This window comes from Schistocerca nitens, chromosome 8, assembly GCF_023898315.1.
Source record: "Schistocerca nitens isolate TAMUIC-IGC-003100 chromosome 8, iqSchNite1.1, whole genome shotgun sequence".
Classification (NCBI taxonomy): Eukaryota; Metazoa; Arthropoda; class Insecta; order Orthoptera; family Acrididae; genus Schistocerca; species Schistocerca nitens.
Window position 1 is genome coordinate 415,706,723 of NC_064621.1, and position 27,869 is coordinate 415,734,591.

At 43.1% G+C, this 27,869-nt stretch overlaps 1 protein-coding gene and 1 non-coding gene across 5 annotated transcripts in view; both read left to right on the top strand.

Annotated features, from left to right (window-relative positions):
• Positions 1-27,869, top strand: part of LOC126198561 (leucine-rich repeat-containing protein 24-like) — a 438,607-nt gene that overhangs the window by 81,168 nt on the left and 329,570 nt on the right. The gene's annotated exons all lie outside the window — the stretch shown is intronic.
• Trnas-uga (transfer RNA serine (anticodon UGA)) lies at positions 27,344-27,418 on the top strand. Its single transcript has one exon. It is a non-coding gene; the product is annotated as a tRNA-Ser (tRNA).

Genomic DNA, 27,869 nt, shown 5'->3' on the forward strand with positions numbered 1-27,869 from the left:
TCGCGCAGTATTTGTTTTCGCTGTGAAGTCATGGGCGTGACCGCTACGAATCAGTTTTGTGTGAATCTATAACTTGATGTAGCTAGGAAAGGCATTTAGCTAGGACATTATTTCGGGTGTCATTGTGAAGAGCCCATGAAGCAAGTACTACTAGGATCCGAAGCGAGACAATAAAAATATTCGCTGGAATATAAGTGAAACTAGGTGTTAAACTGAAAATTACAAAGTAATGAAAGATGTCGCCTCACATGGCTCTTAAATATTATCGGTATTATAGAAAACGTAAGCGAGAGAAATCTAAAAAGCCTAAAAATTTCCAGTGTCGGAAAATGTGAGAGCTACAGCAACGTCGAAAAGGAAATAAAAAAGCTGCTCTATCACCACACACTTCTGTATTAAGCTCACCGAAGTCGTTGGTCTGCTTCAGCCGGCTGTCTGTTTTGTGAAAGATGTTCTTATCATACTGACCTCATCGCTGACTGATACTACCCACACCGTTAAACATCCCTCGATACACCTGTTCAACTTCATGAGCCTACAAACCCATGCTACATGCGGTAAAATTGTTATTTATCTATTGTTTAATCATTAAACTACTCTTGTAAGCATTTTTTAGAGAGATTGATAATTAAGCTTTATAATAATACGAAACACTTATGATTTTATCCCTGCGTTTAGACGAAAAATGTACGGCGCGGACCTGAATTTTTCGCGTTGTTTATTTTCTGTACAGGGAGTTTCAGCAGGAATTTCTAATATTTTTGGTGGTGGTAGTATAGATCAATCCGAATAAAACATTCCGTATAACATATATCCAATTTAACCCATTTGGATGAACTTTACAATCTTACAGTTACCACACCATAGGATGCTTTTTAAGTACGTGAAGATGAACTCTTGTTTGCTTCTAAATGGATTGCAAATAAATTGGAGCAACAAACATAGCAGCGTGGAAGGAAAGTAATAAGAGAATAGCCTTTGTTGTCCGTAACAAAATATTTCACAGCTGACGTCCCCATTCCGGCTCTATGTAAGTGACAAGATTACTTACGTGTCGTTACTGGATGGGAAGTGCACCGTTATGCTGTCGACAAGTCTCAGAAATCTGCGAAGCAACAGGGCTGAGAGCAAGTGTTTACGAGGACAAAATCTGCGCTCCGGCCGAAGTGGTTCACGCCTCGGTGGCGCTGTAAGCCCTTGTCGGACGTTGTCTGAGAGGCGTGCGAAAGCCGGCCGTGGAGTGAAGTGCTCCTTTGAGACACGCGGAAGTTGCGCGCAGCCCTGCTGAGATCAGACACCGGCGCGGCTGATGGCTCGCCTGCCCAGATTATGGAGTGCTGCGCTCCTTCTGCAGGCCTTCAATTACAGCGGCGAGCACGCTCCGACGAAATTAGCCCTCGTCTTGTTCCCAGAATTAACAACCCAGCCCAGCCGGAACGTGTCACGTGGCATTACTTATCCCCTGCCCTCCACCCCCCTCCCACCTCCTGTTTCCAGCCCCCTCTCCACCCCTTGTCAAACACAAACGCATACGTTAGTATTTCTAAATGTGTCCAAAACTTGGCGGTTCTAAGCAGTACTGTCGGTATCCTGTCACGGTCGCCAAATCTAATTGTTTTGATACTGGCTTTAGAGTAGATAGAACTATATTTAATAATGTATCAGGGGGTTTAAATTACCTAACTAGATAAAGATTGGAATAATTCAGTTTCAGCTTCTGTAATTAGAGATAAGAAAAGCTCCCAGCTTCACACACAGCAAGACGATAGGTGTGCGCCTGAAAGGTAATAGGTACTTCCTCTGGGCCTTATTTTACACTGTACACAGTGTCGGTTACAAATGTTGTAAATTGAACTATATGCTAACTTATAGCGTGTCAGAAGGAGCTTAGGAATACTGTTTCAAATGTGCGTACATTTTCATGTTTAAATAGACAGCTTTTGTGGAAACAAGTAAATCAGTGACACATAGTCAACACGGATTTAGAAGACATCGATCTTGTGAAGCACAATTAGCTCTTTACTCAGACGAAGTGTTGAGTGCTACTGACAAGGGACTTCAGGGTGATACCATGTTCCTGAATTTCCAGAAGGTTTTGGACACCGTACCTCATAAGCGGCTTGTAACCAAATGGCGTGCTTATGGGATATCGTCTCAGTTATGCAACCGAATTCGTGATTCCCTGTCAAGAGAGCACACAGTTCGTAGTAATTGACAGAAAGTCATCGAGTAAAACTGAAGTGATTTCTGGCGTTCCCCAAATTAGTGTCACAGACCCACTGCAGTTCCTTACCTATACAAATGATTTAGGAGACCATCTGAGCAGCAGTCTAAGTTTTTTAGCAGAAGACGCTGTCGTTTACCACCTATTAAGGTCATCAGAAGATCAAAACAAATTGCACAATATCTAGAAAAGATATCTGTATGGTGCGAATATTGGCAGTTGACCATTCCACATGAGTGCTAACAGAAATCTGTTAAATTTCGGTTACATGATAAATCAACCATATCTGAAGCCCGTAACTTCAACTAAATAGCTAGGAATTACAATTACGAATAACTTTAATTGGAAAGAACACACAGAAAATGTGGGGAAGACGGAACACTTAAAAGATGCTATAGATCTACTAAAGAGACTGCCTGCACTACGCGTTTTCGTGATTGATGAGAGCACTCGGCACTTTGCTTTGCTTACGCTGTAATAGTCGATTCGGCTGCATTGCCTTTAAATTTCAGCACATTTCTAGTTATTTTTGAGAAAAGTTTCATCGCCAACATTAACATTGTTATATCACCGTGTTTCTCATCTGAAGAGCTTTCGAATGGCGTTAGAAAGTATATATCGTTTCCTTTCAAAAGAATGTACATGTCCAGTCACGTAAATGTGACCACCTGTCAAAACCCTGCATAACCATATTTTGCAGCGTTCACCACTGCGAGACGTCCAGGGAGAGAGTCCATTAGAGATGCGGAGCTAAGCCAACTCCACTGCCGTGTCCAGCTGCGTTATGTTTCTCGACAGAGTATTCATGGCGTGAACAGCCTCATCGAGGTGGTCCACAGATTCTCTACTGGGTTTAAGTCTGGGAAGTTTGTGGCCAGGGGAGTTCGGTAAACTCATTCTGGTGCTCTTAGAACCACGCACATACAATGTGAGCTTTTGACACGTTGCATTGTGCTGCTGGTAGACTCCATTGTGCTGTGGACACACAAACTGTATTCAGGGATGGATATGATCTCCAAGGATAGATGAATACTTGTGTTCGTCCATTGTGTCTTCCAGAATGGCGATATCACCCACGGAATGCCACGAAAACATTCCCCAATCTATAAGCATACAGGGAGCCTGCTTTCAGGCGCTACGCCTTACACTCCAACGGCCATTTGTCCGATGGAGCATAACACGTGACGCATCTGAAAAGGCCGCCTGCAGCCACTCAGCGGACGTCCAGTGGTTATATTGGCGTGCAAAAACCCAGCCTTTGTCACCGATTAACAGCAGTCAGCGTTGGTGCACTAATTATGCGTCTGTTGTGGAGGCCCATACGCAGCAACATTGGCTGAACGCTGGTTGAATAGACCCTGTTGGTACTCCCTGGTTCAGCTGAGAGATCAGTTTCAACAGTTGCACGTCTATTAGCCCGTACACATCTCCACAGCCGTCGTTCAGGCCTTTCTCTGTGGCCTGCGGTGGACAGCAGTTGCTCCGGCGCCGGTTTTGGATAGCGCCATTTTGCCATCCTCTAATCCACAGTATACGTTAACTGCGACAGCAGCGAACAGTTTACAAACTTAGCCGTTTCGGAAATGCTTCCACCATTCTCTTTTACATGTCAAATACATCACTCCGTTTCCGCACTCCTACGACGACAGCGCTGTTTTCCGCGTCCCCCGACATACTTCATATATCTTACAATGCTAGTGCTGCCACCTGCCATTTGTGAATGGTTATTGTATGTTGACGTCGAACATACGGTCACATTGATGCCTCTGGTCTGTGTACTTGCTTCAGTATCTACAAAGTAAAAGACTTAAGTGTTGAAACTGCCACAAAAATTCAAGGGATGTTACGTGACTCACCCCTTATGTCTCAAGGGATCTCATTCAAACGTATTCTTTTCTTTTTATTTGTCAATACATTCCTTGGAATTCTGAAGTTAACAAGGATAAAGTATAGGCAGCGGAAAGGTTATCTACAACAAGCATCCAGACTGCAGTTATGAGACTCGAAGGAATGAAAGAGAAAGTTATTGAGAAAGTTGTCAAAGAGGCCTGTATCCTATCCCCATATTATTAATTTGTACGTTGATCAAGATAAACATCAGCAAAAGCAGAACTAGGGTAGTAGTATGAAGTCGAATTAAATCAGCTGATGCTGACAGAATGAGATTAGTAAATGAGACAGTTAAGAAGTCATAGGTTTTTTATTGGGGCAGCATATCAAATAATATGGCCGAAGTAGTTAAATTATAGAATTCAGAGTGCCAACAGCCAGAAAAGCATTTCTGAAAAAGAGAAATTTGGTAACATCGAATACAAATTTAAATGTTAAGGAAGTATTTTCTGGAGGTTCTTGATCATACTCGAAGGCAAGAGTTTCTTGTTATTATTGATAAATGCGAAAGTTATTTATGAATGACAAAAAAGTGTTTTATGTAAGTTCGACGAACTATTGAAGCGATTTTTGATGATTTTTTGTTGATTTTGATTTTAATTTTTTGTTGAGGAAATTGTGTTTTCTAGCGCTATATGATAAATCTCTGTTGTTGTCTTTATTTTTCCTAAACATACCTCAGCTTCACGTTACACATCAACAATTTTTAGAATAAAAATCGAAATTAAACAGTGGCCATTTCAATATTGCTATGAATAGTGTTTACTTTTAAGTAAGAGGCCGGCCGCGGTGGTCTAGCGGTTCTAGGCGCTCAGTCCGGAGCCACGCGACTGTTACGGTCGCAGGTTCGAATCCTGCCTCGGGCATAGATGTGTGTGATGTCCTTAGGTTAGTTAGGTTTAAGTAGTTCTAAGTTCTAGGGGACTGATGACCATAGATGTTAAGTCCCACAGTGCTCAGAGCCATTTTTTAAGTAAGAGACAGGAGCCGCGCGGTTTGAGGCGTCATGTCACGGACTGCGCGCCCCCTTCGAGTCCTCCCTTGGGCATGGGTGTGTGTGTGTTGTTCGTAGGATAAGTTAGTGTAAGTAGTATGTAAGTGTAGGGACCGATGACCTAAGCAGTTTGGTCCCTTAGGAATTCACACGCATTTGAACATTAAGAGACAGGAGGATAACACTGTGGAAAAAAATGTTCCGTAGCTTACCTGGCCTTTATATACCGTCAGACAATTTCTAGATGGTTCACCGCTTCCGGTTTCTTGTGGAATCTTGTAGGACGCTGATCGCACACGTAAAGAAAGCGATCGCAATGAGGTAACGCCCAATTTGTATGCAAAACACCTAACATACAGATAAGACGGGTACGGCCTTAACTGATCAAAGCTACTAGGAAAACTACCGTACTCTACACTTACTTAAGACGGTCTACAGTAACCTAGGGTAGTTTTACACATGTGATAGTGTCATCTTCGTCATCATCATTCATTCCCATTACGGTCGGAGGAAGGCAAGGACCTTGCCTAGTCGGCCGTGGTGCGGGTCTCCCGCATCGTCCCCTACGCTCCTCGGATTATGGGATCTCATCATCCAACAGAACAATGCACCATACTTCAGGTCTGGTTAGTTACAAGGTGCTTTACAGGATGTTATATCTGTCAAACCTTTCCCCATGCTGGCCGGGGTGGCCGAGCGGTTCTAGACGCTACAGTCTGGAACCGCTCGACCACTACGGTCGCAGCTTCGAATCCTGCCTCGGGCATTGATGTGTGTGATGTCCTTAGGTTATTTAGGTTTAACTAATTCTAAGTTCTAGGGGCTGATGACCTTAGAAGTTAAGTCCCATAGTGCTCAGAGCCATTTGAACATTTGAACCTTTCCGCATTCGGCTATGTAATGACCTTATCATCGAATACTTCATTTTATGTTTCCAAAAGTTGTTACGTGAGCTTGGGAACGTCTATGGTCATATCGAGAGAAATGTAAAATCTCTTTAAACTGTGTCAGCCGTTTCGTGTTCCTGAATTGGAATGTTTCACTAACGCTTTAGATGTATCGTACGAGTCTTCGCCGTCGTGAACGCGAAATGTGTGTTTCATGCTGTCGACAAATTGTTTTAGCGACGTCAAACCATGACCTTGTTTCCACTTTGCCATGTGCTCACGAGTGACCACGTTCCAGCTTCCTCCAATTCTCCCTTCAATTGCATCCTCTTTGCCATTCGTGCAAATAGTGTATCGCACATGTCTACCGTGGTTTACATGACCCCAGCTGCCTTTCTACTCTCACACATTCGGCTGGCTCCAGTGTACAAATAAAACCAGCAGTTTTCCACTCTGCTCGGCCGCTTGCGTTAGTTTCGTGTAGCGGTATTGTTCGTACAAACAAGTTTTTTGTATCACTTGCGTTTTTTGTAGCGAGTTGTTGCTGTTCCTTGTGATTTCTGTAATTTATGCAAGTGATTTGTAGTTCGAAAAAAAAGGAAGCACTGTTTTATCGGTGACAGTTTGCGCGGTCATGTTTCCACAAGTAGAGCAGCAAGACCGCTGCAGCCGGCCGGGCGCTTCGAAACATTCGCGCCGGCCGCTGTGACAGCAGCTGCGTTTCCGCTGAGGAACGCGCGGAGCACGTACGTAACACAGTGGCGGCTGACCCGCGCTCTTCCTGACGTTGCGTTGTTCTGAGCCAGAGAATGGGGTCGCGGCCCGCACACAAAGCCCGACGGGCCGCCCCAGACACGCGTCCACAAAGTCCTCACTCAGCGCGGTCGTCTGTGTAGCCTGCAAAACAGTGGATGCCGAGTTGAGCAGACGCTGCGTACATGCATACGAGGGACAGGTCAGTGATGTCTCCTGTTTTGTGAATTGTTTGCGTACTTCTAAGCGTCAATATTACCGAAAATGTAATTTGTATATTTTATCATCACATTTACGCATCGATAAATTTTTAAAAAAATAAGTCTGAAACTTGAAAATATACACTCCTGGAAATTGAAATAAGAACACTGTGAATTCATTGTCCCAGGAAGGGGAAACTTTATTGACACATTCCTGGGGTCAGATACATCACATGATCACACTGACAGAACCACAGGCACATAGACACAGGCAACAGAGCATGCACAATGTCGGCACTAGTACAGTGTATATCCACCTTTCGCAGCAATGCAGGCTGCTATTCTCTCATGGAGACGATCGTAGAGATGCTGGATGTAGTCCTGTGGAACGGCTTGCCATGCCATTTCCACCTGGCGCCTCAGTTGGACCAGCGTTCGTGCTGGACGTGCAGACCGCGTGAGACGACGCTTCATCCAGTCCCAAACATGCTCAATGGGGGACAGATCCGGAGATCTTGCTGGCCAGGGCAGTTGACTTACACCTTCTAGAGCACGTTGGGTGGCACGGGATACATGCGGACGTGCATTGTCCTGTTGGAACAGCAAGTTCCCTTGCCGGTCTAGGAATGGTAGAACGATGGGTTCGATGACGGTTTGGATGTACCGTGCACTATTCAGTGTCCCCTCGACGATCACCAGTGGTGTACGGCCAGTGTAGGAGATCGCTCCCCACACCATGATGCCGGGTGTTGGCCCTGTGTGCCTCGGTCGTATGCAGTCCTGATTGTGGCGCTCACCTGTACGGCGCCAAACACGCATACGACCATCATTGGCACCAAGGCAGAAGCGACTCTCATCGCTGAAGACGACACGTCTCCATTCGTCCCTCCATTCACGCCTGTCGCGACACCACTGGAGGCGGGCTGCACGATGTTGGGGCGTGAGCGGAAGACGGCCTAACGGTGTGCGGGACCGTAGCCCAGCTTCATGGAGACGGTTGCGAATGGTCCTCGCCGATACCCCAGGAGCAACAGTGTCCCTAACTTGCTGGGAAGTGGCGGTGCGGTCCCCTACGGCACTGCGTAGGATCCTACGGTCTTGGCGTGCATCCGTGCGTCGCTGCGGTCCGGTCCCAGGTCGACGGGCACGTGCACCTTCCGCCGACCACTGGCGACAATATCGATGTACTGTGGAGACCTCACGCCCCACGTGTTGAGCAATTCGGCGGTACGTCCACCCGGCCTCCCGCATGCCCACTATACGCCCTCGCTCGAAGTCCGTCAACTGCACATACGGTTCACGTCCACGCTGTCGCGGCATGCTACCAGTGTTAAAGACTGCGATGGAGTTCCGTATGCCACGGCAAACTGGCTGACACTGACGGCGGCGGTGCACAAATGCTGCGCAGCTAGCGCCATTCGACGGCCAACACCGCGGTTCCTGGTGTGTCCGCTGTGCCGTGTGTGTGACCATTGCTTGTACAGCCCTCTCGCAGTGTCCGGAGCAAGTATGGTGGGTCTGACACACCGGTGTCAATGTGTTCTTTTTTCCATTTCCAGGAGTGTATTAATAACACTTCACGTGAAACAAATGCTTGGAACTGTTAAACAGTGTCTTGTGAATGTACCTAAAAAGTTTGGAATGGGAAAATAGAGGTCTGAGTGTCAAAAGTTTGTTCTGAAAAATACTATTAAAATCATATTTAAAATTCAAAACTCAGAAACCAATGAAGTTATGCATTCCAAATCTTCGGTATTGCTACATCTGTACATGATAGACATGATTTTAAAATTCGGTTGAAATCGAAAAAGTAGAAGAAAGGTTAAATCACATGATCACATGAGGAAAGCTCGTGGTGCACGGAGCGAGATGAAGGAGCATTGTTACATGGAGTTTGTTGGTAAAGGAAGGGGATGATGTCAACCTAGGGTATCTGGCGAGTTGAAATGGAAGCAGTTTTAGGAACTTATGTATTGACCATTTAGCTAGAACATGCAGCGCTGAGCTAATGTGATTTCGTAGAATGCGTACAGCCCTACAAATAGAGGGATGCTTTTCTTGTGTTTTCTGAAGTGACAGTCATCAGTTGCTGGATCCGGGAGGTCCATTAGTGGGATGGATGAGGGAGGGTGAGTAGAGGGGAAGTATCTAACCTAGTCAAAAAATGTGTCGTGTGAGGTAATATTGGTATGCAGTTGACTGGATTTGAATGAAGGCGATATACACTGAGGTGATAAGTCATGGGATGCATTGTTACCCGGCCGCTATGGCCGGGCGGTTCCAGGCTACGGTCGCAGGTTTGAATCCTGCCTCGGGCATGGTTGTGTATGATGTCCTTAGGTTCGGTTTAAGTAGTTGTAAGTCTAGGGGACTGGTGACCTGAGATGTTAAGTCCCATAGTGCTCAGAGCCATTTGAACCATTTTGCCCTCTCGATTATGTCCCAAAATGTTCAATGGGATTCATGCCGGCGATGTGGGTGGCCAAATTATTCGCTCCAACTGTCCAGAATGTTTTTCGAGCCAGTCTCGAACAATTTTGGCCCAGTAATATGATGTCGTTGTTTGGGAAAATGAAGTCCATGCATGGCTGCAAATGGTCTCCAAGTAACGGAACATAACGTTTACTGTCAATGCTAGGCTCAAGTGAACCATAGGACCCACTCCATTCCATGTAAACAGAGTACACACCACGATGGGGCCACGATCTTCTTGTGCAGTGCCTTGTTGACAATTTGGGTCCGTGGCTTCGTGGGGTTTGCGCCACACTCGAAGCCTAGCGTCAGGTCTTACCAATTGAAATCTGGACTCATGTGACCAGGCCACGATTTCCAGTCGCCTAGAGTACAACCTATACGGTCACGAGCCCACGAGTGGCGCTGCAGGCGGTGTCGTGGTGTTAGCAAAGGCACTCGAGTGTATCGCCTGCTGCCATAGCCCATTAACGCCAAATTTCGCTGCTCTGTCCGCCTCCGTAGAGTAGCGGTAGCGTTACCGTCTACCACGCAGGTGGCCCGGGTTTGATTCCCGACCGGGGATTGGGTGTTGTGTGTCCATCATCATTTTCATCGATTCGCAAGTCGCCGAAGTGGCGTCAACTAAAGAGGACTTGCAATACGGCGGCCGAACTCCCCCGAATGGGGCCTCCCGGCCAACAATGCCAATACGATCATTTCGCTGCACTGTCCTAACAAAAACGTCCGTCGTACGTCCCACATTAATTTCTGCGTTTATTTTCGTTATTTTTTTCCACGCAGTGTCGCTTGTCTGCTAGCACTGACAATTCTACGCAAACGTGACTGCTCTCGGTGGTTAACTGAAGGCCGTTGACCACTGCGTTGTCCGTGGTGAGAGGTAATGCTTGAACTTTGGTATTCTCGACACACTGTTGGCTCTGTAGATCTCGGGATATTGAATTCCTTAACGATTTCCGAAATGGAATGTCCTATGCGCCTAGCTCCAACTACATTCCGCGTTCTGTTAATTCCCTTCGCGCCGCTATAGCTGCTTCGGAAACATTTTCACATGAACCACCTGAGAACAAATGACGACTCCGTCAATGCCCTGCCCTTTTATATCTTGTTTACGTGATACTATTGCCGTATGTATATGTGCGTATCACTATCCCATGACTTTTGCCGCGTCACTCTATTTGCTGTGGGGTAAATGGCTGTGCGGCTTGAGTAAATTGACCTTTGTTGGTTCGATATCTAAGGCAGCGGAATACCAAGGGTCAGAAACTGGAGGGTCCAACAGTGCATCCCCGGTGATAGAACCAGGCTCCGTTATCGGTGCCACGTTCCACATTTATACTCAGTTGAAGTCCATTCCTCTCTGCGCCTCATAACGTTTGTGAAACCGACATCTATGTACGATACGACAGGACGAACAAGAAGAGTCGTGAACTCGACGGTAGGTGGCAGCGTCAAGAAACCGTCCGCCCCCGGACTGCCGGCGTTGTCTGCCGGCAGCGGATGACCTTGATACCGGTGGCGATAAGGCGCGTACACGCTGCGTACACAGCACCCACAAGAGCCCTCCGGCGTCGACGCCGCTAGGTGGTGCTTGTATCGGTGCGGCGCGTCGCAGGAAGTGGGCCCAGATAAGCCGGCCCGCGGAGGCCGCGGAAATTTATGGACTCCCTGAATTTTATTGCTATTTGCTCTTCCTCCTTCCGCCCGCGGCTTTCTGTCGGATATCCGCAGCAAGACGCGCGGCAGCACGTGCTGGCTGCTGGCTGCTGGCTCGGACTTTATAAACAGCGGCCGGGTCGTCAGAATTTATAGAGCGCACGATCGCCGCCCCTAGATAGCCGCTGCCCGTGGCGTTTTATTTTTTGTTGCGAGTCTCCGCGTGTGTTCTTGTTTCAGACGCGGAGCGCCGATCTGGCGGTAAACGGCGCCCGCTGGAACCACATCTGACGGCCCCCATCTATTTCTCTACCGGGCGCATGACGTGTCTGCGCGAGCGGACCCTGGCATTGCGCCGTTAAGTTTACTGCTTGCAGGGAATTCACTAGTTTCTTGAACGGAACGAACCCTTTGCGATAAATGTCTCCGAATTTATTTTGCTGCGGAAACGAACATTACCCGATCGACTAAACAGTCATGCTTACACAATATCGCGACGTGAAATTGTAATACATTCACAACATGAGCAGGCCGCTGTGGCCGAGCGGTTCTAGGCGCTCCAGTCTGAAACCCCGTTGCTGCTACAGTCACAGGTTCGAATACTGCCTCAGGCGTGGATGTATGTGATGTCCTTAGGTTAGTTAGGTTTAATTAGTTCTAATTTCTAGGGGACTGATGACCTCAGATGTTAAGTCCCATAGTGCTCAGAGCCATTTGAACTATTTGCAACATTATAATTAATTTAGAGAGTCCCGCTTCAATTGTTCTAATATTTATTCAAACCATGACTAGTTTCTGGATTTTAAAATCCCATCCTCAAGTGTATAAAATTATTATATTTGTAACACATAACACGCTGTCGGGCCAGTCAGTGCAAGAGCTCCAAACGTCTCATGTTGGCGGAAACTGTCCAGAAGCCGGTCATGGTTTGAATAAATATTAGACAACTGAAGCTGATCTCTCTAAGTTAATTGCCGGCCGCTGTGGCCGAGCGTTTCTAGGCGATTCAGTATGGAACCCCGCTGCTGCTACAGTCACAGGTTCGAATCCTGCCTCGAGCATAGATGTGTGTGATTTCCTTAGGTTAGTTAGGCTCAAGTAGTTCTAAGTCTAGGGGACTGATAACCTCAGATGTTAAATCCCATAGTGCTTAGAGCCATTTGAACCATCTAAGTTAATTACGACGCCTCTCAGTTGCAGAAGCCCTACATAGAAATTCTTGTACATTTAAAACAAATTATACAGTATGACAGAGACGTCCCCGTATCTCTAGGTCAAAACAGGATACTGTATATTGGAGTACACTTTCTGATCACCTTCGTCTTTATGACGCCTTGAACTCTAGTGGGGGACACTTCCAGTGAGGTGTCTGAATGTCTGTAGAGAAATGACAGCCCATTTTACTTCATCAGATGGAACCAGGGAAAGCACTGACGTTGGACGCTGGGATGTGGAGCGGTCTAACTCATCCCAAAGACGTCCCACGTATTCTGGTCGGGACTCCGGGCAGTTCAGTCCGTTTCAGAATCGATACTGCCTTGAAACCGTTGTCTCAGAGATGCTGTTTTTTGATAGGGTGAATTGTCATGCTGATAAATCAACCATCGACTTCGAGTTGCTCTTCTACTGTACACAGTACACAATACTGTGAAACGTGTCCGTATCATTCCCTCATTTAGCATTCTCTTAAGTGCAATAACGAGACCACGCCCTAACCATGAAAAACCCCTCCATATCGCAACACAACCTCCTCAGTATTTTGCAGTTGGCACTACACATGATGGCATCTAAGGTTCTCCAGACATCTGCCAAACCCAAACCCTTCCATCCGACTGCCAAATGGTATAGTGTGGTTAATCACTCCAAATCACTCGTTTTTGTGTATGACTTTTACATAATGGTAAGGAGAGATGTGTTACAGAGTGGTGTGGAAATTGCCATCATAGGAAAGCTGGACAGGAGCAGAAATGATTAGTGAGCAAGTAAACAGCAAACAGAAGATTTACGTAACTTGTGTTTCTCCAGATGTACGAAGACTCGGTACAAATGATGCAACAAGAAACAGTGTCTAGCTATCACTGTCAACAGGAAGAAAGTGCTAGTGGAGTGTCACGCTGCTGCTGGCCATCCTATATTGCAGCAGCAGAGGGCACTCGTGGTTCAGAGCCACTGGAGGTGTGGCCCTGCAGGCGTGCTTCATTGGTTCCGCCATGTCCAGCGCGACTGCTTCTGGCATCTCAAGGAAACTTGTTATTCTTTTGTGATGACGTCCTTGGGGTGGTATCAATACGTGATATCACACTTACTCTACAGTGACGCCTCTTTTAAACCACCTCGAGCGTCGTTTAGTGTTGACCAAAGGTATCTGTGGATTATGAGAAGTATCTGAACAGCTGTACCCCATTTTTTTCGAAGTAGTTCCTCCACCGTTATAGCCCATTCTTTCCAACCGCTTACACACAGCCATTGTACCAGACGTATTACTGGCAGCAGTTTGGAACGCGCGAGTGACTTCTTCACTGATTTAATGTGATTTTTCGCAACCTCACTCCTCAAAACTTGATGGATCTGCCCATCAACACATGAGGTCTGTCCAGTCTTGGTTTACCAGTGGTTGTTCTTTTGCGTATCCACTTCCAAATCATATCACCAACAGTCGAAATGGGCAGCTAGACAGGAGTTGAAATGTCGCTGAGGGATTTGTTAGTCAGGTGGCATCCAGTGACCAGTCCATGTTGGAAGTCAGTGAGCTCTCTTGTCTGACCCATTCTGACATTACTGCTTTCCAACTGACGACAAAATACGCTCACCGTCCTTTTATTCTAGAGAGTCCACCTCTCGTGACTTGTAGTGGTCAAATCCGCATTATATACCGGTGTCCGAATACTTTTGGAGTACTTACATATAAAAGCTACGTATCCAGCCGATATATCACATACAGCCCACCATTGTTCCTTTCTCTGAGATCTATGCTTCTTCATGTTTCCCTTGACATATTGCGAGGGCCGCGCGGGATTAGCCGAGCGGTCTCAGGCGCTGCAGTCATAGACTGTGCTGTTGGTCCCGGTGGAGGTTCGAGTCCTTCCTCGGGCATGGGTGTGTGTGTTTGTCCTTAGGATAATTCAGGTTAAGTAGTGTGTAAGCTTAGGAACTGATGACCTTAGCAGTTATGTCCCATAAGATTTCACACACATTTGAACATCTTGCGGGGCTTCCTTTTGCGCGATTTTTCATTAGTCATGTACTGATGTTGAGCATCATGGGGCTTGATTATTCACTGTACGGAGTTGTCTGGCGTGGTGAGGTCCGCCATTTTAATGAGGCTCGAGATGTTGCTGAACCAAGCTCATTCACTGGAGATACTATTGAAACAAGTTCAGTCCAGAGACCTCTCAATGTTCAAAAAAAGTCGCGCACTTCGAATACGAAGTACTCCTGAAGCTCAGTCCTATTCTGACATCCGTTATCCGTGATTGCCATGTCTTCGAGCTAAAGTAATAAGAATTTCCACTGTCGTAGCCTTCAGAAATATGGTTGGGATAGGTGTTTTGATGACATCCCAGGTCATATCAAAATTTGAGGCGGGATACATTCCAACTGTCACACATAATGTGTATTTTCCTTAGACCGGAAAACTGCGTGCCTGCTGTGTGAACTGCGATATGTTGCGTCTTCATCAGAAAATTACACTTTTGAGTGAGACCCGATGTGGAAATTGATCCAACGATTTTACTGCGCCACGTCGCTGTCAAATAATTCATTTAGAAAAAAATTAATCTAAATCCTTTCAAAAATTTTCAAATCTTTTTTAGTCTGGTCATACCTTGTTGACGGCGTTACTTGATGTTCAGCTCCTCATTTTTTTATTTTTATTTTATTCATTTATTTATTTTTGAGACTGCTCATTGAGTGACGGCGGCATGTTGCATGGGGGCTTAATTAAAATAAAATGCAAATAATTTTAATTCCTTGTTTTAGTAGCTGTCTGTTCGGTTACGAAGTCTCGTAACGGTGGGCCCTGACTAGTATTATTACGCTATCTGACTGCATAGAACAATAACAAAGAATGAAATGGAAATTTTCATTAACACAATTAATTAATTAAGTCCCCAGCAACTATAAAACCTACGAAACCAAAGCACAAGTATAGCTGTTCTGTGTGTGGAAGTATGACTCAACGTACGCATCTGGCACGGTTCTTCTTCAACAACACAAGAAATTTTAAATATCATTTATACTGAATTAATTAAAGGAAATAGAAATACCATAATTACTCAAGAAAACCAGAATTACACTCTAATCCCAGAACACAAGCCAGATGCTTTGTTGACTGAACCTGTAATGAAGCATTATTTACGACATTAAATAATGAAAAATAAATCAAGTTTCGTTACCTTCATATATTGACCAAAATCACTCTAATCATTACAATATATCTCCACACCGACTCGCTATTACCACATCTCAACAATAACTTTTCAGTATCACATCTCAGCAAGCACTCCCTACTAGCACATCTCAAAAAACACTCTCTGCTACGAGTTCTTAACAAGCACTGACTACTATGAGTTCTCCCCAAGCACTGCCCACTACGACATCTCAATAATCACTGCCCACTACGACATCTCAATAATCACTGCCAGTGGAGGCGGCGGAACAATGCTCTCCAGCGCGATCTCTGGCGCTGTGGCTCAGTGTAGCCACCTTTCATATGCCCTTCCTCCACGGGATAGAATTTGATGGTATTTTTGCCAGCATTGGTGGTGAAAATACCACCAAATTCGTCAAAAAAATACAGACAAAAATAAAAGATAATATTAATGCGTAAATATCATATAACTAGATAAAATTTTGGCTTTGCACTGACCTTTCAATAACCTAATATATAAAATACAGTAAGCAATACAAATTCTTTCATACATGTGACTTTACATAATAGTTTACACAAGTATTATGTGGTTAAACAGTTCAATCAATAGCGTCAGCAATGACGAATATGTGCAGGTAAGAGTCTCATAACTTTTCACAAACAGTAATACACAAAAAATCAGTTTATACAAATATTCACATAAACGCTTTCCATAGCCCAAGAAACAAGTAGTTGACAGTTCCAGCAGTAGCACCGAGCAATGGTCAACAGGTGCAAAAACCAACAAGTGACATTTTTTCAGTAGAAACAGTCCATCAGTGGCACCCAGTAATGTTGAATAGGTGCAGACACCAACAAGTAACACCATTTCAGTATAAGCAGTTCCATTAGTGGCACCAGCAATGTTGAGCAGGTGCAGATATCAACAGGTGACATCTTTTCAGTAGAAGCAGTCCATCAGTGGCACCCAGCAATGTTGAGCAGGTGCAGACACCAACAAGTGACATCATTTCGGTAGAAGCAGTCCATCAGTGGCACCCAGCAATGTTGAGCAGGTGCAGACATCAACAGGTGACATCTTTTCAGTAAAAGCAGTCCATCAGTGGCACCCAGCAATGTTGAGCAGGTGCAGACACCAACAAGTGACATCATTTCGGTAGAAGCAGTCCATCAGTGGCACCCAGCAATGTTGAACAGGTGCTGACCGCAGTCCATAATATTCACTTTCACTAATCACACTGTTCATCAGCAGAAATTAAACATGTTCTAGTGGCACCAATCATGTAGAAAAAGTGCAAATAACAGTCCATAAAATTCCCTGTCACTAATCACACAGTTCATCAGCAGAAATTAAACATGTCCAGGTGGCACCAATCATGTAGAAAAAGTGCAAGTAACAGTCCATAATATTCACTTTCACTAATTAGACAGTTCATCATACAAATAATAATAAACACACAAATGATATCAGATAATTGTCATATTGACTATTACAATACACAAATAGCAGTAAACCTATAATATTTATGGGTGTCAGTGCAACCCACAACAAACAAGTAAAATAATATCTAGGAGATAGGTTGGGATCACTTCTCTGGGATTATAAAAGGAAAACACACAAAACACACTCACTCATCTTTCATCCACATTAGTGCTACTGTGTAACTGAATAGTGTTAACTGTGTAAATGCAATTCTGTCAAAAATTTATGTTCATCATGTGTATCAAGTAGTAGTGGCAGCAATGTATAACAGTCAATAATAGTTAGTCAACGTCATAGTCATCATGTCAAGACCAATGTTTGCCAAGCCAGATCAAAATGTACGGTTGCTGAACAACTGTCAGTGTGCCAAGATATGCAAATGCTTCCTCTCTCAAAAAAAAGTATGTACTGCTTATTGATTTAACAAAGTGTGTGTAGACAATCTTCCTTCTACTTAAGTGTTCTAGTCTGCCATCTTCATCCTCCTTGTTCCATATAGACCAGCAAAAAAAATATGCTCCTCACTTACTTCACCTCTTATCCACCAAAACTCCAATAATCATCAGCATCACATAATCTCAATACTTCAATAATACCTCTTCAATACATCAATCACCAATATCATTTACCTTACCTCTTGTCCACGAAAACTCCAATCAACTTCACATAATCTCAATACCTCAATCATACCTCTTCAATACGTCGATATATATAAACCTCATTGCCAATATCATTTCACTTCCATAACAACTCTTTCCTCTAGTCAGTCTCCTCGAACAAGTGCAGACAAAATCCTAATGCAAACCTCAATTCATCATCTCATACAATCCGAAGACACAATGTCAACACACAACCTCTCGTGTAATCCATCTGATCCAAATCTGCTACTCATTATAAATTATAAGATACATTTTGTTTACCTTGTCCATCATTAAATAAAATAAATGCGTACATGACCTCTAACAGACTTAGTTCGAATAACTCTCAGTAATTAATTACGATTACGGAGTGTGAATGATCATAATATTTCACAGTGTGTACACCACTTCAAGAATCATGGCAGAAGCAAACATGTGGAGTATTTCTTGTGTCAAGTGTCACTTCCTATTTCAATTGCTCACGAAGAATGCAGTGTAATAACTGTCAATGGTCTAAACCTAGTGTTGGTATGTCATGTCGTTAGCTTCCTTCCTATTAGCATAAATTTATACAGCTTTCATAAAACCTCCAGCTCATGTGACTTCTATGCAGTTTCTTGTACCAATGTCGTTCGTAGAATTATAGCAGTTCATTTTCTTATCTTAAAAATATAAGGCACTGGGCGTAAGCAAAACATGCAATAGCGAGTAAATATACCAGTAGAGAACAGAATGTCAACAAGTGGATGCAACACAATTCCTACAACAAGGCTCTGCCAAGCGAACAATCTATAATTAATACCATAGTGTGGCCTAAACTCCATGTACGTACACCTCATATCAGCATTTCTATAGTCTAAATTGAAGAGTAGTTATGACAACAAACAGAAATGTGTTAATACGCAATCCATACGCAAAGCAGCAAATATGTATCTTACATAATAAACAAGTCATTAGCATCATATCAGCATAAGCAAATAAATGTTCATATGTAATCTTAATAAGTAAACATGAAGGCGCAAGCAGATAAATCACAAAGTATAACTTACATACGTAACCATATCAGCACAATTAATCAGGTGACAATTAAAATGTAAATAAATAAGCACAGCAGGCACATAATAAAAAAATATGACATCAGTGAAAAAGCATAGCAGCCAAGCGATGCATAATATACATAAGTAATAACACTGTTCATTAATCAATAATTGTCAAAATCAGCAAATGTACACAAGCACGTCGCTTCACAAGTAAATTCATAGAACATGAAATTAGCACAAAGTATGAATCACGTAATCGCGAGCCGCAAATTACATCTAAAATACGTACCTAAGTGGAATTATGTTACCTGAAAAATAAACTCAATTAATAGTTGCCCATTTTTAGTTTATTACTTTTTTTTTTTTTTTGAAATTACATTCTTCCTGAAATTTTCTCCATAGCAAGTCGTCTTAACGTCGGACACGCACAGAATTTACCTGAAGGTCATAAATATTTTATACAACCATATCCTGAAAAATACTGAACGTTAATAACATAATTTATAAAGTCACCATAGCTTTATACAGAATTTATTCGGAGAATTTAGACTGTGTATTTGTTTACGGCTGTCAGTGCATTCGCACTGAGCGCTCGATCAGCTGTAGACGCGTGACGTAGAAAGTGATTGTTTGCGGTTAACGACAGCCTTGTGCGGCGCGCAGACTTCACTGTTGCTTTGAGTACGCGCCGCCGCCAGAACACAGCGCGGTATCCTTGCATTCTCCGCATGTTTACGTATAACTGTTGGTTTCTCAAAAGTATGTCATTCCACAAAAATTTTTACGTTCGATATATGATGTATTCCCTTAGAGCGCCGAGATTTAAGAGTTTCTACTTCAACAGTGTTATCATGAATAATTTTGCGAATTCTATATGGACCGTTATAAAGCAGAAAAAATTTGCGACATAAGCCTTTTCCTTTATGAGACAAACGATGAGACTTAATTAACACCTTCTGACCAACTGACAAGATTTTTAAACGACCAGGACGTTTAGCTGATTTCTCTCTTCTAGCAGCCGCAGATGCAATAGTTCGTAGAGCCAGGTTGACAACTTCAGAATGCCGCAGTTTCCGTGTAGGCGGAAAAGGAACGATTTCAGAAATGCGATTTGACGGTGCTTTATTTTTTAATATCAATATAGGCGGTAAAGAAGTTGAGTCATTAGGAAGTTCATTCAGAATGTTTTGAAAAATATGAAGATACTGATCCCACGTTCTGTGATTCTGATGACAATAAAGACGACACAATTTATTAATTTCCTTCATCCATCTTTCTGAAGCGTTAGATTGAGGGTGAAAAAGTGAAATGAAAATTGGTTTAATCTTACGACGCCGTAGAGTACGAAGCCAAATTTTAGAACGAAACTGTGATCCATTATCTGATATAACCTTTTCAACATGACCCACTTCTTTAAGAAAATGTTTGATGAAAGCATTAGATACTGAACGAGCTGTTGCTTTGCGTAAAGGTGTAAAACACACATATTTTGATGTTAATTCCACTGCTACGAAAATATACGCAAAACCATTAGTAGAACGAACCACTGGACCGAACAAATCGACTGCAGCCATGTCCTTTAATTTCGCTGGAATGATAGGAAACAACGGTGCTCTGTAAGAAACAGTTGGCGGCTTAGCCTTTTGACATAATTTGCATTTGGCAAGAACAGATCGAATACGTTTTTCCATATTACTGAAGTAGCAATTTTCTCGTAATTTATGAAAGCATTTTCTGGGACCAAAATGTGCATAATTGAAATGTGTAAACGAGGTGTGGCCAAAGCATCCAATCTAACAAAGCGCCTAAGAAAATTACAGACACCAAGGAAACTACTAACATCACGTTTCGTGGAAGGAACAGCATAATTACGAATAGCGTCTAGTTTCTCTGGATCAGGGAGAATACCTTCTGTAGAAATAATGTGACCGAGAAATTTCACCTGAGAACGACCAAATTCAGATTTTTCCAAGTTGTCTGTAATGCCAACTCTTGCGAAAATACGTAATAATGAATCCAAAATTTTGTTGTGCTCACTCCAAGAACGTTTAGCAATAAGAATGTCGTCAACATATGAAGTAATATTGTCACGAAGATAAACAGGTAAGATTTCGTTTAAATTACGAATGAATGCTGCAGAAAATATAGTAAGTCCAAACGGTAATTTCCAAAGTCACTTTTGGGTAAAACAGTCAAATCCGGTTAATCTTTACCTACTGTCTAGATAGATTGATAGTAGAAGAGTTGTTTTTATAGATGCAAAGAATAGTGAAAGAGTAGGCAGCGGTGCAGAAAACTAAAAGGGAAATAGCACCACTACAGCTCGGGGCCCTGTGAACGCTACGGCACATATTCACTTAGTATAGTGAATCCCCTGAGGACTTTAATAGCTGCACATAAATTTCAGTTTGTGACTTAGTGGCAAATTTGGCGGAAGTACGTACGTAAACTGTCATTCTTGGAATTGCGAAAGATCTTAAATTTCCGAACAGTTAAAAAGTGTTTATAGTCAAAGCTTCCGCCTCGCGGCGACAAAGACCTACTGCGTCTGTCCCAGTCCCAATGTCGATTATTGTCAAGTTCGCGCGCCTGGCGCTCTCTTGTTGCATCCCGTAAATGAAACAAATTACTTTCTTCAAACCCCTCTGCTATCTGTGATTCTAAATTTCTTCTGCTGTCTTTTCCTACAATTTCGCCTTCGATTTGTTTAACTTGCTTTCGTAATGCCTCAACTTCCCTTTTGACGCGTTCATTAAATTTTCCCTGATTTTCAACATGCTTATTCATGTTCTGGTACTCTTCAGTTTCTGCAAATGGCAATGGAGCTGTATCATCCGAATCTCTGTCCCCATTTAAACTAAGATTTGTCAATTTGTGTGAAATCTCCTCAACTCTTTCCGATAAGTTTACGTCTTCCGTCAGTGTCGCAACTCGGGTTTCGGTATTGTCACATTTAGTAGTTGACTGTTCACACTGTTGCGTTAAGTAATTTGTTACGGATTCCTCGATTCTTTCAAATACTTCTTCATTATCGTGTGCACGTTGTAAATTTAACTCTGAAAATTTTTGAACTATCACGCGATCTCTTTCCTCCTGTTCTCTATCCTGTTCCCTTTGTCTAATCTCCACTGCAATTAATCTATTATTGTGAGCATTCAAAATCGGTTGTACTTCTTCTCTGATTTCTTTGTTTGATTCACCATTCGTATTTTTGAAACATGTCCCTATTCGTGAGCATAACCGTGTTGTCATTGCTTTCATCTCAGTTCTAAGTGTTCCTATCTCAGTTTTAATTGTTCCTATCTCTGTTTTAAATTCAGATCGAAACTGCTCCATTGTTCCCCTATCTGTTTTTAATTCAGATCGTAACTGCTCCATTGTTCCCATCTGTGTTTTAAATTCAGATGCCAAATTTAATATTACACCCATCAACTGCTCCGTATTAACTTGTTCGAAATTCCTTTCGCCCCTAACATTTCCCGCAAAACCAGTTTCATTCGTCATAGCTGTAAAGCCATCTGTGTTCGATACTATTCCAGAATCTTCTGTCGTTAATCTCGAATTCTGAAAATTTTCTGATTGAGAAAAATTTTGAAAAGGTTCCGGACTACTTTCCCGACTTATTAAATTATTTTCAACTTCATTATTCATCATCCTGTTGTCCTGTGTTGGCGAGTTCGCCATGTCATTAAATTATTTTCAACTTCATTATTCATCATCCTGTTGTCCTGTGTTGGCGAGTTCGCCATGTCAACAATTTCGTCATTCTGACTATCCATTATTTTTGCCTTTTTCATTGATCGCGTAATCATTTACAAAATATACAAAACTCGTCACTATATGAAAATTACACACAATGACACTTTATCATCAACAATATCATTCACACGAAATGTTTCCCTCAAACACGATTAATCGAACAATTGAAATAATTGCACTAATTGTCAAACCCATAGACAAGACAACAGAAATGAAATTTTGCAAAATAAATACCATTAGAAGAATGACAATTACCAAATCTACACATGCAATATAGACTACAATTAGTAAACTACAAATTACTACAACAATACTACTGTCTACACAATCAGAAGAATTCCAAGGGACGATCCTGGGCAGCGGTCGCCACGTGCATGGGGGTTAATTAAAATAAAATGCAAATAATTTTAATTCCTTGTTTTAGTAGCTGTCTGTTCGGTTACGAAGTCTCGTAACGGTGGGCCCTGACTAGTATTATTACGCTATCTGACTGCATAGAACAATAACAAAGAATGAAATGGAAATTTTCATTAACACAATTAATTAATTAAGTCCCCAGCAACTATAAAACCTACGAAACCAAAGCACAAGTATAGCTGTTCTGTGTGTGGAAGTATGACTCAACGTACGCATCTGGCACGGTTCTTCTTCAACAACACAAGAAATTTTAAATATCATTTATACTGAATTAATTAAAGGAAATAGAAATACCATAATTACTCAAGAAAACCAGAATTACACTCTAATCCCAGAACACAAGCCAGATGCTTTGTTGACTGAACCTGTAATGAAGCATTATTTACGACATTAAATAATGAAAAATAAATCAAGTTTCGTTACCTTCATATATTGACCAAAATCACTCTAATCATTACAATATATCTCCACACCGACTCGCTATTACCACATCTCAACAATAACTTTTCAGTATCACATCTCAGCAAGCACTCCCTACTAGCACATCTCAAAAAACACTCTCTGCTACGAGTTCTTAACAAGCACTGACTACTATGAGTTCTCCCCAAGCACTGCCCACTACGACATCTCAATAATCACTGCCAGTGGAGGCGGCGGAACAATACTCTCTAGCGCGATCTCTGGCGCTGGGGCTCAGTGTAGCCACCTTTCAACGCGTTCCCTCTCGCTTCTTCGTACGTTTACGTCCACTGTAGGGCCATGTTTGACGCTTCCTGAAACAAAACCACGTTCCTCCCAATCAAGCATGGTTGCTTTGCGTGGTTGAGCCTTGCCAAAGCGACCTCTAAACACACTCATTACCTCTGTAATTATTAGCTCTGTTAGTGGGTTTCCTGCACCAAGACACACGCCACTAATTAGCGCCTCAGCAGTGTAATTCATCATCATCATCATCATCATCAACGTCGTCGTCGTCGTCGTCGTCATCATTGTTCTGTCCAAGGGCAAATTTTCAGATGATAGATCCGCATGTTCTCCTGTCTCCTGCCATCCTCTTCAGGTCCAAGTAATTACCTCTTCCCTTTATGTCGTTTGTCCTCTTCTACCTCCTCCTTCCTTTCGATCTCCTCCTACAAACTAGTCCTTTCAAAGCGTCTGTTAGCAAGCACTCCCGACCCAACGAATATCCCAATTGTTTTTCCCTTCTCGTATAACCGGCAGCAGTCTTCTCCTCTCGCCAACCCTTTCCATCCAACTTATCTTCTCCATTGTCCTCCACATCCACATCTCAAATGTTTCTAATCTTTTTTCATCCTCTCGTTTAGTGACCATGTTTCTGCCTCATAGAGTGCAACACTCCAGACAAAACAACTGCCAAGCTTTTTCGTCAAACATTTATCTAGTTTGCCACATAAATATTTCCACTTTCTATTGAATTCTTCTTTACTTATATCAGTGTGCATTTGAATGCTTCTTTCGTTGTAGCGGTGCACATTCTCATCTCCGAATGACATCTCAAATCGTCGGTGGTCGTACTTCCAAGATATTTAAATGCTCTTGGCTAATAATAACGTGTCTGGTCTTAATATTTGCCGTCTCCTTCCTATGCCCATCACCATCCTCTCTGTTATTGCTGTGTTGATACTCATCTCATATTTACAAAAGCTTCATGGGTCTTTTAGCATTTTACTCAGTGTTCGTTCGTTTTCTATTCTTACAGACCGCAGCACGTTCGGACCTTTCGAGTTAGTTGGCAAATCAAAATTATGTAAAAAAAAAAAATGCACCAACGATATTCCTCCCCATCTGGTATAAGTTATTGCGGGTGCGGTTATTAATTATAAGTGTAGCACTCACTGAACACATAACAGCTACGGCCGTTATTAGTAACGCAGCAGTATCTGTTGAACTGTACCACACTGTCAAGCTAAGATGACTATATACTCGTTCATGTAGCAGTTTTGAGTTGACTAGCTTTCCAGAGCCTTTCAGTTGATGATGTTTCGCAGTCTATAGGTGTTTCATATAAAAGATGGGGATCGTGATGTAATTTGAAATAAAGCGTCTGTTAGCAAGCAGTCCCGTTGCAACGAATACCCCATCCAGCGTCTTCAGAATGTTAGTTTCAAAAGTATTCGCACGAAATCTTTAATCGCCCTATTAAAGGTGAAAGTGTTAAGAAGCGTTTTTCAAGCACAATTAATAGGTTATGTATGCAAAATTCGAAGCTTAATTTTTGACGTTTGGCGAAGTGAAATGCTACAGAAGTACTAGTGGTAACGAAATAGTAGAGTCCTTTATTCATCTGCAAGGTTCACGGTTGAGAAAAACTGAGAGTGTGGTGACAAAGGACAGGATGAGCTTCAAACCCCTGCTCGCAAAATTATTTCAGCCGTCAAGTTCACTTTTGCGTGAATTTTGTAAGCGTTTCTCTCTTTAAATCCGTAGCCCACGACTTTTACAATAATTTCTTACCGCACTAATCACACTTCGCGAACTCCATGTCTAAAATAGTGAACCAGTTCCACATTTGGCTGCTCCTGGGCTTTTTCATCTCGGTACACCGTCGTTAGCGAAAGCGATCGGAACGAATTCTTGTAACGCCTTCGACGACGGAAAGAGTGATGGACTCCAGTTATCCAGTATTTGGGCTTTCAGTAACCTTTAGTATTTCTGTATCTTTGGAAATAACCAATTAGTCCATCAATTATTTCCATGGAACTGCGAATATCGTAAGGTCATCCTGTTTTATCCATGGCCGTATAGGGGGAGACCGAATTACAAGTATATTCATCAGTAAACATTTGGGGTGCTGTGTTAGGAATTACTTTCCACAGTACTTCGAACATCACATGGTTAGTATATTCATTATTCGTGCTCAGAAAGAGCGAGATCGGAGGTGAAGTAGAGAAATACGACGTACGTGCATTGGCAAACAGATGACGCAAGGTATTTGCAGTTACTGAAATAACTGCCTGATACTGATAAGCGGTTATTTCGTTAATTGCGAATACTCAGTAACCGCTTAGTCCAGTTAAGTTATTTTTTTGTCACCTCTACTTTGCAGAAAACACTAGCACAGTCTGCTCCGAAGTCCGAACATCGGTGGTGTCACTATCGCTGATTTAGTGAACTTTTGTTTTAAGATACTGGCGAATATTTTGGAAGACATTGGGCGATCACGTTATGCACAGAACACGTATGTGCGAAATACGATGTGGATGAGGAAGCTTAGGCCGCGCCAGGAAGGGGTGGATGATGGTCCCCGCTCAGGACGACCGTCACCAAGTCAAACTGATAAGAAGTGTCCATCGGTTGTTGAATGCTGGCTGTCAAACGAGTGTTTAGCGGTCAGCTGCAACTGTGTGTATTCCGAAAAGTGTTGTCCACCGCATAGTTACGGAACAATTGAACATGTGAAGGGTGTGCGCTAAACTATAGATGGACGAGGAATAGGCCAGTTGAGTGTTGATCGCGAGTGAACTGAAGTGGAAATTGAACCGGCTTATTGCAGCTGATGAAATGTGGCCCCACGGACTAATCGCGAGAGCGCAGAGGATGAGCAAATCCAGCTTGAAGAGAATGTTGATTTTCTTTTACGACGCCAAGGGTGTGGTTCTCGAATTGTTTGTAGTTAAAGGACAGGCGGTTAACGCTGCCTATTACACGGATGTTCTGTAAAGAATGCGGAAAAGTGTCGACTGTATGCGAAAGACGCCGCCGCTACCTGGATGTTGCATCACGACGATGCATCCAGCCACACGCTTCCCTGTGTCAGTGAGCTCCTAGCGAAGCGTGACGTAGCGACGCTACCGCAACCTCCCTACTGCCCCGACCTCGCTCCGGCCGACTTCTTTTTGTTCCCCAAGGTCAAGAACGCTCTCAAAGGACGCCGTTTTGAAAGCATTGAGGCTATTCAAGCGGCTGTGACAACAGCTTTAAAGGAGATTCCCGTCGAGGCATTCGAGGGGGAGTACTGAGCTAGAGAGGGTCGGCGGAAAAAAACCATGTAGATGCTCGTGGGAAGTACCTTGGAGAATATTAATCATTTGTACGGATATATTTAAAAAAAATCTATTTCATGACTTAAGGGACACATCTTGTAGAGCGATATAGCAATTCTTGTTCTACTAACTGCGTAGCATACTCCTGTTTTCTTCCAAACCTACCACGGCAATGCATCCATCTGGTACGAAGAGGCTTATTGATGAATAGTGCACAAATAAACAATTACATTAAACGTAACGTACGAGTCAGCTTTGGCTAAAACAGAGGGATGATCGGCAATCGGATTTTGACTTTCTCATATTCGTATCGGTCTCAGCAGTTCTTTGACCAATTGCTTGTACGAGATATTCGAAATCGTGTTTCGATATTCTGATCAAATTCTCCAAGCAATATGTATCTAGAATGAAATTTTCACTCTACAGCGGAGTGTGCGCTGATATAAAACTACCTGGCAGATTAAAACTGTGTGCCGGACTGACACTCGAACTCGGGAGACGAGGTAGGAGACGAGGTACTGGCTGAAGTAAATGCTGTGAGGACGGGGCGTGAGTCGTGCTTGGGTAGCTCAGTTGGTAGAGCACTTGCCCGTGAAAGGCAAAGGTCCCGAGTTCGAGTCTCGGTCCAGCACACAGTTTTAATCTGCCAGGAAGTTTTATATGTATCTAGTTCACGAGTAAAATTTTCTGAAGCGTATCCACAAATCCCGATTTCTCTTGTTCTTCCTAACTTTATTCCTTCAAAGGAAAATCCAGGATAGAATGTAACAATATTATGAAAAGGAGAGTTGCTACTCACCTTATAGCAGAGACGCTGAGTCGCAGATCGGCCCAACAAAATGACTGTCACAAGATAAGCTTTCGGCGAACAAGTCTGCAGTCCCTGGCTGCTGAAGCCTGTGTGGCTTCAGCTACTAGAGACTGCAGTCGTGTGTATGAGTTGCGTTTCGCGCGCGCGCCTTTGTTTGCTTGTGTGTGTGTGTGTGTGTGTGTGTGTGTGTGTGTGTGTCGTCCATTTCTGGCAAAGGCCTTATTGGCCGAAAGCTTATTTTGTGACAGTCTTTTCGTTGTGCCTATCAGCGA